The sequence below is a fragment of the Drosophila subobscura genome, chromosome O (assembly GCF_008121235.1).
Source record: "Drosophila subobscura isolate 14011-0131.10 chromosome O, UCBerk_Dsub_1.0, whole genome shotgun sequence".
Classification (NCBI taxonomy): domain Eukaryota; kingdom Metazoa; phylum Arthropoda; class Insecta; order Diptera; family Drosophilidae; genus Drosophila; species Drosophila subobscura.
The window spans coordinates 14,114,279-14,124,870 of NC_048533.1; positions in this window are offsets into that span (position 1 = coordinate 14,114,279).

The following is a 10,592-nucleotide window of genomic DNA, read 5'->3' on the forward strand; positions in this document are numbered from 1 at the left end:
TTAGCAGAAAACCAAAATGTTAAGTTGGTATAAATATTTCGAAGCTTTTGCTGCTAGCTACTTGGCCCATAGATGGCGCCATAATCTAAATGTAGTTTCCGACATGAGCGACATGCAGCCATTGGCGCTCAAATCATGAAACGTTTCTTTTGTGTAGCACCAAAAATGCGATTGGTGGTTTTTAGGTTGGATTACAGGTGGTTCTTTTCAGGCGGACTTTGAGTGGCTTAAGCTTGAAGGATATTAATATGCATATGTACAGATGTACGTGTGTAAACATAAATGTATAAATGTGTATTGTAACAGTGAGAGTTTAAACGCTTGCATCAAATAAAAGGTTGAAAGTCAAGGTGCTGCAAAAAAAATTGCAGCTAATTAAGGATAAATGAATCATCTGTATTCCAATGGCCACCACTGTAGCTCAATAAGCGATTAGCGCATCAAAAATGTCAACGAGTGGAGTGCACTCTCCCACTACGCATCGCACGCAGCGCAGAACAAAAGAGAGACAAAAAACACACACAAAGAGTAAACTAAGAGAGAGCATCTGCATGCCATGCCAAAGGCCAACGGTAAAGCTCAATCTCACTTGTATAATGGAATAACGGAATAAGCGACAGCCGATCACAAAAGGCAGCAAGTGGCGTCACACAAACAACTCGCACGGCGTGCAAGCTGAGAATTTAGTGGAAAAAACAGCCACCCCAAGTCTACAGTAGAAAGCTCAGCAGGCTATGGGGACAAAGAGCGAAGTTTGCATAGCGCAATACAAAGAGAAGCACGCGGAAAGCAACTCACTCTGTGCACTAGCTAACTCGTTAAATTTGAGCTTGGAATGGATTGGAGTTGGTTACACGCCAGCAAGCTGCCATGAAACCAAAGTGAAGTGCATAATGCACAAAGGGGATATGTGAAATGCGTTTTAGAGTGTATCAAATAACCATACATTCGGGATAATAATAGTAGACATTACTCTACACTAGTTGTCGGCATAATGAATTATGATTATTATATTGGATGGAATCCTTTGTGTGACAGCTGCTCGCTGGCATTGCGCTAGCGCTCGTCACGGCTTGAATTTAATAAAGTAAAATAGAAAATAAAAAGAGAGCGGCGTTCAACGAGAGCAAGCAACAAAGCAATTGAGAGCCACTTTTCTCATGAAATGATTTTACCCAAGTCTAAGCTGGGCGCAATTTCCACAAAGATGCATGGCCCCAGACGAGGGGGGGCCGAGGACTGCAGTGCTCCGTCGACTTGGAGAATGTCTGTGGATGATTGGGGCAGCAGCAGCAGGAGGACTACGGGTGGAGCTCCCAACCTCCATGCAGCGGTAATCTATCATAATTTTTATATCCTAAAATCCCATTTTCGTATTAGGGCAAAAATGTCTGCTAGCAAATATAATAAAATGGCCAACACATCGACGTGGACAGCGGGCAGAAGGTACAGAGGATGGCCAGAAAACCCGTACGGGTTGCAGCACATTCGTGGTCCTTGTCAAAGGATAGCCACAGACACACACACATGGACATGGACATGGACATGGCCGGAGCGAAGCGGAGAAGCCATGCCAACAGTATGAAATTCCAGCCAGCGCTTGATTTTCCTCTACTTTCGATTCGCTTTGCCCTTTGCGCCCATTTGAAAGCTCAACCCCCCGCCCGTCACCATTTGCGCTCGCTCACTCCGCGCTCTCTCCCACTCTTGCCTCTCCCTCTCTCTCTCTCTCTCTGCCGGCCTGGGCTTAGCCTTTGCTGCTCCCGTTTTATTTTTCAACGCCGGCCAGCACCACACACACACAAAAACCCGTTCGCATAGCCAACAATTTTAGGAGTCACGCGCACACGATCTCACTTGGTCCTGGTCTTCGCCTGCTCCATGCCGGAAATGCCAATCTAAACAAAAAAAAAACCAGCGTTGCGACAGGCTAGAAGAGTGTCCAGTGTCCAGTGTCCGCGTGCAAGAGTGTGCCCTTTACAGTGACAACAAAAATATGTAGAAGCAGGTCTAGTGGGGCAAAAAAGGTTGTTGCCACTATGGCCAAAAGCCCTTTGATTATTGTACATTGCACTACATACAGGATTATGCACTCGGGAAGGTAACTGAAAAGGTACTAAGGCTCATTCCGTAGTGCTTGTGCCTTTGAAGCTCCGCGTTTATGTTTTTTCTTTGCAAATATCTTTGAAGATTTTACTGCGTGGCCATAATAATTTATTTAAATTTATCGGAAAACAAAGCAAAGCTTTTTTTTTATACTAGCAAAAGAGCAAAAAATCATGCAAGTATTTTAAGATAAACAGAAACTCTTTGTTAAAATAAGCCATACTTAATCTAGCAACGAACTTCAGACATTGGAACTTCTATCTGTTGAATAATATGAAAATATAAATAGTTATAGACAACACAACAGCACGATTTGGCTGCTCTAAAAATGTACAAATAAGTTTTCATGTAAATAAAAGTTGGATCCTGGTAGTTAATATGTCAATCTGCTTAGAGTCAAAAATATTCTGTTGCAATTAATTGCAATGACTATCTCCTGGCAGCTTCTATGTCCATCTGCTGCTAGAAATACCCTCCCACAGGCCATGATCCACCTTTGTTCGGGTCTCAACAAAAATAACCCCATCAAAGAGCTAGGAGTGTTGGGTTGAGTGGGTTGATGGCGGCCAAGGTAAATACAAATTAATATGAGATAACTATTTTTTAATATATGGCTGCCCCACACAGTGTTGGCGAGTCAATATTTTATATTTAAATTAAAAACGACAGCGGCGGGCCGGCTTAAAAAAGCGACGAAGTAATGCGGCAAAAAAATCCAAACGAGCCGGCGTGGCGTATAATTAATTTTTAAATAATAATATAAAATGCAGTCAATAAAAAAAACGCACAAAAAACCCCGCGCAGCATGCGGCACACAGCTTACACGCGGCATTTAAAGGGAAAAATCAAGAAAATGCAAAAAGAGTTTCGCGCGTTTTAAACCGCTTTAAAAAAATGACTGCAGAGTCGTCCGAGACTGGCCCCGGCTCATTATGCATTAACAACTACATTAAATGCGCTGAGTAGCAGCGGGGAGAACCAGCTCCTGCCATGCCTCAGCTGATCCTGCGGTCGACAACATCTGCAGCGGCAGCGGCAGCGGCAGCTGGCAAGTCGGCCATGTTTATAGCCATGTTCTGTTGGTTGGTCACTTGTTCGGCATTAATTCAGTGCGTCAAGAAGTTAATTCATTGCCAATTGATTTCGCGCTGGTTTCACGGAAAAAATCACTTTTAAAATATTCTTTCTAGAGCGAATTCTTCGAGCTTAAAATATGCCTTAGAAATACTTCCAAATATGAACCAAAAATACATATTTAAAGCCATCTCTTTGGCCATGAATGCCATGAACTTTCGCTGAGTTTCATGTATCTATAAATATCCGCAAAAGTGTCATAATAATCTCAAAAATAGACAACAAGTTTGAGGCATAAAGGGAGAGTGATATCGAAATTGCAATCAAGAAAGGTTAACTACCAAGCAAAGCTAAAAACGAACGTGAAGAGAGTGCTCTCCAAGCGCAAGAAGCTGTTGAATAGTCTTTGGTAATTGGCAGCTAAATTGGTAAATGCCTTTGCTGGAAGATACTCTTAGGAAATGCCATGAGAAGAGCACACATTCCAGCAGTATGTGGCATACCTCACTGACGCTTTTTGTCGTGTTTCCCTGGCATTGAGTCTCAACACGTTCTCAGACACTGCAGACTCAGCGAGTCGTAACCGAAGAGCAGTTCCTCTGTTGCGTTGCGACGAGTCAGATAGAAACTCAGGTTAGGAATTGTTACAGCTTTTATGCTTAAATGGAAATAAAAATATGTACCTTAGAACTCCAAGTGTTTGCGATTTCAAGCCTTTGAAGTGCATTCCATATATCATTAATTTATAAGTATTTTTTCAAATAAATTTCGCTGCATTCAAAGCCGATTTCAAGGCTCGTTGACAACCGCCAGCACAATGTGCCACAGGCAAAAAAAAACCGGAAAACAGCGAAACGTAAAAAAAGAGAAACGAACGGAATGAATGAATGGCAGGCAAAGAAGCGACAATCAATTTAATTAAAACTTTTAACAAGCTCTGGCTCATTTCACTTTCGACGGCATCTGCCGGCTGTGTGTGTGGCTGGATGGATGGGTGCTGGTGTTGGGCCTTTTGATTCGGGCTATGGCTATGCGCTCGGTTATGGCAACGTTTCATATTTGATATTAATTAAAAAGTTTACGCTGTCGCTGGCTGCTTTAAAACAAATTGTTGGCACAACCAAAAAGCAGCAGCAGCAGCAGCAGCAGCAGCAGCAGCAGCAAAAAAACAAACAACAAAAAACCAAGAGCCGAAAAAATGAAATCTGTTCACTGATGAAAAAGCCAAACACAATGGCAGTTGCATGTTATCCATCAGACGCGGGTACGCGACGGGAATATCCCGAGTGGCTTATGTATGGGGTGTCCGGCGTTCTGGCCTGTGGATGCGCTGGAGTCTCTCATGTTGCAGTGGCGCCCGCAGTGACGACAGCTGCTAATGTCACGCCTCTCCTCGGACATGCAACAAAACCAAAAACAAAAAATTGGAAACGCGCAAAAATGAGAAATTTCTGACATGACAACAAAAAGGAAAAGCTTGACCATAAAAATGGTTTATTTGACCTTCAATGACAAAAATTCCCACCCAAAAAAAATACACAAAATAAGAAGAATGCACGCAAAAGTTTGTGCATAAAAAAGTGCATTTTGCTACAGATTGAAATTAATGAAAAGTTGATCTAAGCCAATGGATATGGGAATCGATTAAAAGTGTTCAACTTTTTTTTGCGCCCAGCAATTTGTATGAGTTACTTCCATTGGCTGTCAGAAAATGGGGGAAAAAAGTGCTGTCGAAGAGATTTATGGGAAATGGTTATAGTTTACATGGGTTTATGTGGGTATTATGTGCAGATAGTGGCCCGATATCATGTACATAATTAATAAATTATAGTTAATGCTTGTAAGTGATAAAGGAATGTGCATAATGGATGGTAACTTAAACAAATTAATGGATTTACTGCATTAAAAGTCTGAAATTGCTGTTAAAACCCTTTTAAAGCATTTAGCTTATAGATTTTGATCCTAAGTAATGGAATTATATTTCTTTATGCGTGCAAAAACCGCTCCTTTATGGTTTAAAACCGCCCATTGAAAGTTCATTGAATTGGGCGGAACACAAGATGAAATGCAAATTGTTTGCTTCCTTTTACATAGCATAAACCTACGAATATTATGCTGTTTGAGAAATTGCCTCATTTATAATATTTCCGATTACATAAACATAATTCTTGTATGCAATATTTTCAATTTACATATGTAAGGATAAATATATATGAATATCCTTGTATTTGCGCTCTTTGAAAACTGCTTAAGAGCCTCAAGCAAAATTCAGTCGTTTGTTCACACACAGATACACACACACACACTTACGTACGAGTGTTGTGCGCTGCCTATGACATTTTCAAATCAAGTAACGTCGCGACGACAACTCTCCTTTCACTTTTACCTCATAAAAGTCAAGCGCTTCCACCTCAATATCGCGCCTTGGCCTAGGCCCGCGCACCCCACCCACCCCGTAGCAGCCACGCCACGAAACAATATCCACCACACACACACACAGAGGGTAAAGCACCAATGCGAACCGAACCAAACCGAACGCAACTCAACTTTTCACAATAAACGAACGCACTTGACTGAGAATGTAAGCGATAATCCCCCGGGGGCCCAGGACATGTTCTCTATGTACGTACGTGGCGGCGGTGGAAAGCGCGCGTAATTGAACTCAGCAGAGCGCTGGATATGGCTGAGGATGTAGAGTGAGTGGGTAGCCAGCAGGTAGCTGCGGCAGGGGATGCATATTTATGCCAAAGTTGCGCCTTTTTTTTACGCAAAAAACCCCATTCAAATGGTTGCGGCACAGTGGCAGAAAAGTGCATGAAATGTATAAAATATTGGAAATTATCTTTAAATAGAAACAGCCTGGATAGAAACTTATTATGTATAAATGTCATAGAAGCTGTGAATTATAATAAAAGTCGCCTCTACCTGTGTCTAAATTAAATGAATCTGAGTTAAGTACGAAGCTCTAACAACAGCCACGGGCTAACAGCGCTGTTAGCACTCCACTGGTAACAGTCCGTCGCCGCTCTGTGTTAACAGCCTGTGGCTGCTACCTGGCTACAGCGCGCTGTTAGCGGCTCGCGCTCGCTCCCGCTCTCGCTCTCGCTCTCAATCTTTCCTTCGCGATCCACACGGCTCTCACCGTTTGTTAAGCTGCTCGTAAACGATGCATCGGCTGCACTGCAGCATGTGTATGTGTGAACTTAACAATGCTGCACAGAAAATGAAATTGATTTGCGCTTTTGAGCTTTGTCTGTCTCCTTCCGTCCTCTATCTGATCGAAGCTGCTTACGAAATGCTGCAGCGTGTAAACAAAGCATAAGTATGTACATATGTATTTGTGTACAAGCAAGCTCAAAGTGCAGCCGACGCATCGTTTATAAACATGTGAGCTAGACACCAATCAATGGGTCTAGTTTTGATTAGGATTATGGGTTAAAATTATCAATAAAAAATTATCAATAAAAAATTCGACGCTCTTAATTCGATTTAATATTTAGAATTTCAATCCTGGAACCACTGTGCCCCTGTGTCATCTCCGGGCTGTGGGTGTATCCTGTTGTTAATAAACTCTCACCGTGTTGCCGACTCGACGACTCGGAGACTCAGCGACTCAGCGTCTCTTTGACTCTCCAGCGGGTCCTCGACGTTGCCGAGCGCTGGCTCCAATAAGCGCCAAACTTAGTCGATATTTATCGAATTTCATAGCCGCCGGTTAAATGTTTGCCGGCTTTGCATGTGTATTTGTGTAGCGGGTAGCGCGATTCCTTTGGCATGGTCTCGGTTTTAGGGGGGGGTCTTGCGTCTGTGTCTGAGGATGGGGATGGGCATGAACCTGGCACTTTGACTGGGGGCCCCACATACTTACACTGCTGACTCGGAGGAGGAGAAGGACGAGCGGGACATGCTTCCTGCCTTGGGTTTATGGCATGTACTGAGGCATGTTTTAAGTGGTTTTACAGGACGCGCTTCATTGCGTCATGCAATCAATTTGCTCAGCTCGTTATGTTTACCAAACGTTCGGCGAATTGTCGACACACACACAGACACACACACACACACCGTTGTACACCGCTACATGCCACAATCAGGTGGATGCTGCCCTCGCTCCTGCTCATCCCACATCAATTTATTCATATTTTAACTAATATTTATCAATACGAGTTGCGGTATCTGGTTCGCTGGCAGCGGATGTTCCAGCTGCGGCGGAGTGGAGTGGCTGCGTTCTGCATATTTAGTGCTTATTATGGCAAAATGATTGTTTTTCTTTTGGACGAGTTACATTTACATATTCACATCCATACATACATACATATGTACATAGATATGTAAAAGGTACATAACACACACGTACATTTTGTTCGGAAACGAATGCCGCTCTTTAAATTCGCAGATGTATTTGTAACGATTGGCAGCAAGTAGTTCCTCATATTATATTCAAAGTCTTACTTTTTTGAGGCACGCGAACGTTGCAAAGCCCATGACAAGTCCGGGGACTTGGCCAGCATTGAGACATATGACCAGTTGACAGCCATTTCGAATGCTCTACTTCAAAGAGGTTACAGGTCGAAGAAAAGGGATCTGTTTTGGCTGACGTACCTTACTGCCGGTCGACGTGCTAGATAATTCCATTCCATAGTTACTGGGGCACCACTGACCAGCTCTGGTTGGGCTCTGGTTGGGTTCCTGGTCAGACTCGTCCACATTTAAATGCGCCGTGTAATGTACGGAATGAATGATAACAAATGCAATGTAAACCTAAGAGCTTTATGCGAGAGATCACGTGTGATTGTGATGAGTTAATTTAATGCAATTATTTTGGTTCTTGTATCAGCAGAAATAAAATGAATGCAAAATAAAAGCTTTAAAATACGCACGTTCATAAGCAACTAGCAGCAGAGGTCGGCAGCGTCGCATGATCTCGCGCAGCGCAGTCAGCGTAAAAGCTTCGTGTGTCTTCGGCCTGTGCACAGAGAAGAACTGCAGCGGCTGAGAAACAACTTCTCGGCTGCCGCAGCAGCAGAGAAGCAAGAAACGTTTTTGACTTCGTGTCTGTTGTCGGCGCATACAAACGCACTGAAACGTATGAGTGGCTGTGTGCCGAAGCCTGAACTAGAAGCATGAGCAGCAGCAATGCGATTATGAGATAAGAGACGAAGATCAAGAACATACGGCATATGTATATAAAAGCTCAGCCAAGTTGAAGCGATCTGCAGGTAATCTTTTCTGTGGAAGCGTCAAGGGATTGTAGACATTAAGTGTGTTCCATGCGTAAATTTTCCCATTTAGGTAAAATCTTAGCACGTGTTATTTGATCAATATTCTGTAACAAAAGCGAAAAAAAAACATATGTACATATGTAAGTGCAACATTATTTGTCACAAATATTTACATTTTTTACATATTTAAATCTCTACATTTAATTTATGCACCTCAACACAAAATAAATTACTGTAAAAAACTTAACTTTTTTTACCACTTTGTTTGGATTTATTTATTTGCTTTAAAGACCCTGCATGAATCAATAAAATCAATTAAAATCGTAATTTGTGCTAGACAAATATGGCAAGGAAAATCTTTAATTTGCTGCAACCCAAAATAATTTCCATTAAATTGCTGTCAAAGTTGCCTTCCCCTGCCATTAAAAGGAGCCCAAAGACTTGCCAAGGAGACGACAGACGTTTGCATTATAATTTGCCACGCACACAGAGAGAGAAAGAGACAGGCACACACACACACACAGAGCACACACACAGATGAAGTCATTCAGGATATATACAAAAGGTGTCAAAGGCCTTTTGTCCGCCTGTCAATGACAAGCGGCCAAAAGTGTGCCAAAAAGCTAGGCAAAAGGGACTTTGTTAACCCCAAAAACGACAACGACAAGGATGCTGATGCCGATGCCGATGCCGACATCGACTCTGCTTTTGGCTGAAAAATTCAAATCTCTCCTTGTCGCTGGCAGCCCTTTTAGGCCCGAGCCCGAGCCCGAGGCCGAGCCATGTCTCACATAATTTAAAAGCGTAGCAAAATCCCCCACGGAGCTACGTTTGCTGGCCGTTTGGGGGGCCATAAGCTAAGCGCTGTCAGGCCTGCCAGTTGACCCTGACGAGCAATCGATTTGCCAACGACCCCAGCAACGACTCTTACAAGCATGTCACTTGACTTGGCCGGCACTCCCGGCAGCTCCCATCTCCCTTTGTTATGCGATTTTATGCGGCAACAGAGGCAGCCAAACAGCCACAACATCGACGTGTGGTAATCGGGTCTGAGGTCTCAGGTCTCAGGACCCAGCTCTGGGGTCTGGGCTCTGGGCTCTGTGGTCTTGGGCCTCAGAGAACTCAAGCCGGATTATTGACACGCCCACACACACAGCCACACACCACGTGAGGCAGCCATAAAAATTAAATGCCCCAAGCATTTTGCATTGTCTCCACCTTGCCTCAACGTATACTGAATTTCAATTAAACGCGAGTCCCCCCCACACCCCCCTCTACTCGATTGAACAATAACTCAGTCAAGGCTGAGCCTACGAGGGTCCTGCGATTCAATTATGGCGACTCCGCCGTCCCCCCCGCCAGCTACTAATTGAAGTCTGCGCCAAGGCCTTCACTCTGCGGGGGGAGGGAGGTGGCGAACATCTTGTGCGGCTCTCATTATTTATGTATTTGTTAGTGCGTTTTGGCTTAATTAAGAGCACACCGAAAGGTAGGCCTGCATCGGTTTTACAAGCACTCAACAGCAAGAGGAAATTGCATTGGAGGCGAAATGTTGAGAATTTTTACATGGGGTACGGAAATTTTGAGACTTTTTACGGCGGTAAACTGAGGAAATAGTTCCCAGTTTTAAATGTATTTTTCTGAATTTATTGGAGCACTTTGAAGCTGTAAAATATATGAAAAATATTAAAAATATTATTAACAACACAGAAAAAAAATCTAAACTGATTTTATTTTATTTTATTTGCTCTGAGATCTTTCCCTACCCTTGCCACATAACAACAAATTTCTTTTGCCAATTTTCTAAGCATTTATGAAACTGAAAGTTCAAGTTTTGCAGTGGAAAAATCCAATTTATCTCGCACCGATTTGCGTATGAACATGAAAAGCAAACATTTAATATTTTCTTTTAAGCAGTTCCCTTGATTAGCTGCATAATTGCAGCACACACAAACCTGCTGCAACTTCCCTCATATGTCTGTCAGAATGTTGCAGCGGCAGGTAATTCTCCACGGGCATTTTTTACTCTCACAAAGACACACACACGTTCTGTGTGCACTCTGCATGTGTGTCTGTCTATAGGCATGTGTGTGTGTGTGTGCACGAGTATCTGTGGCAGTATCCGCTGCACTTATCCTTTCACTTGATGCGCATAATGAAGAGCACTTTGCTCTTATAAAAGCAATGGCTAAA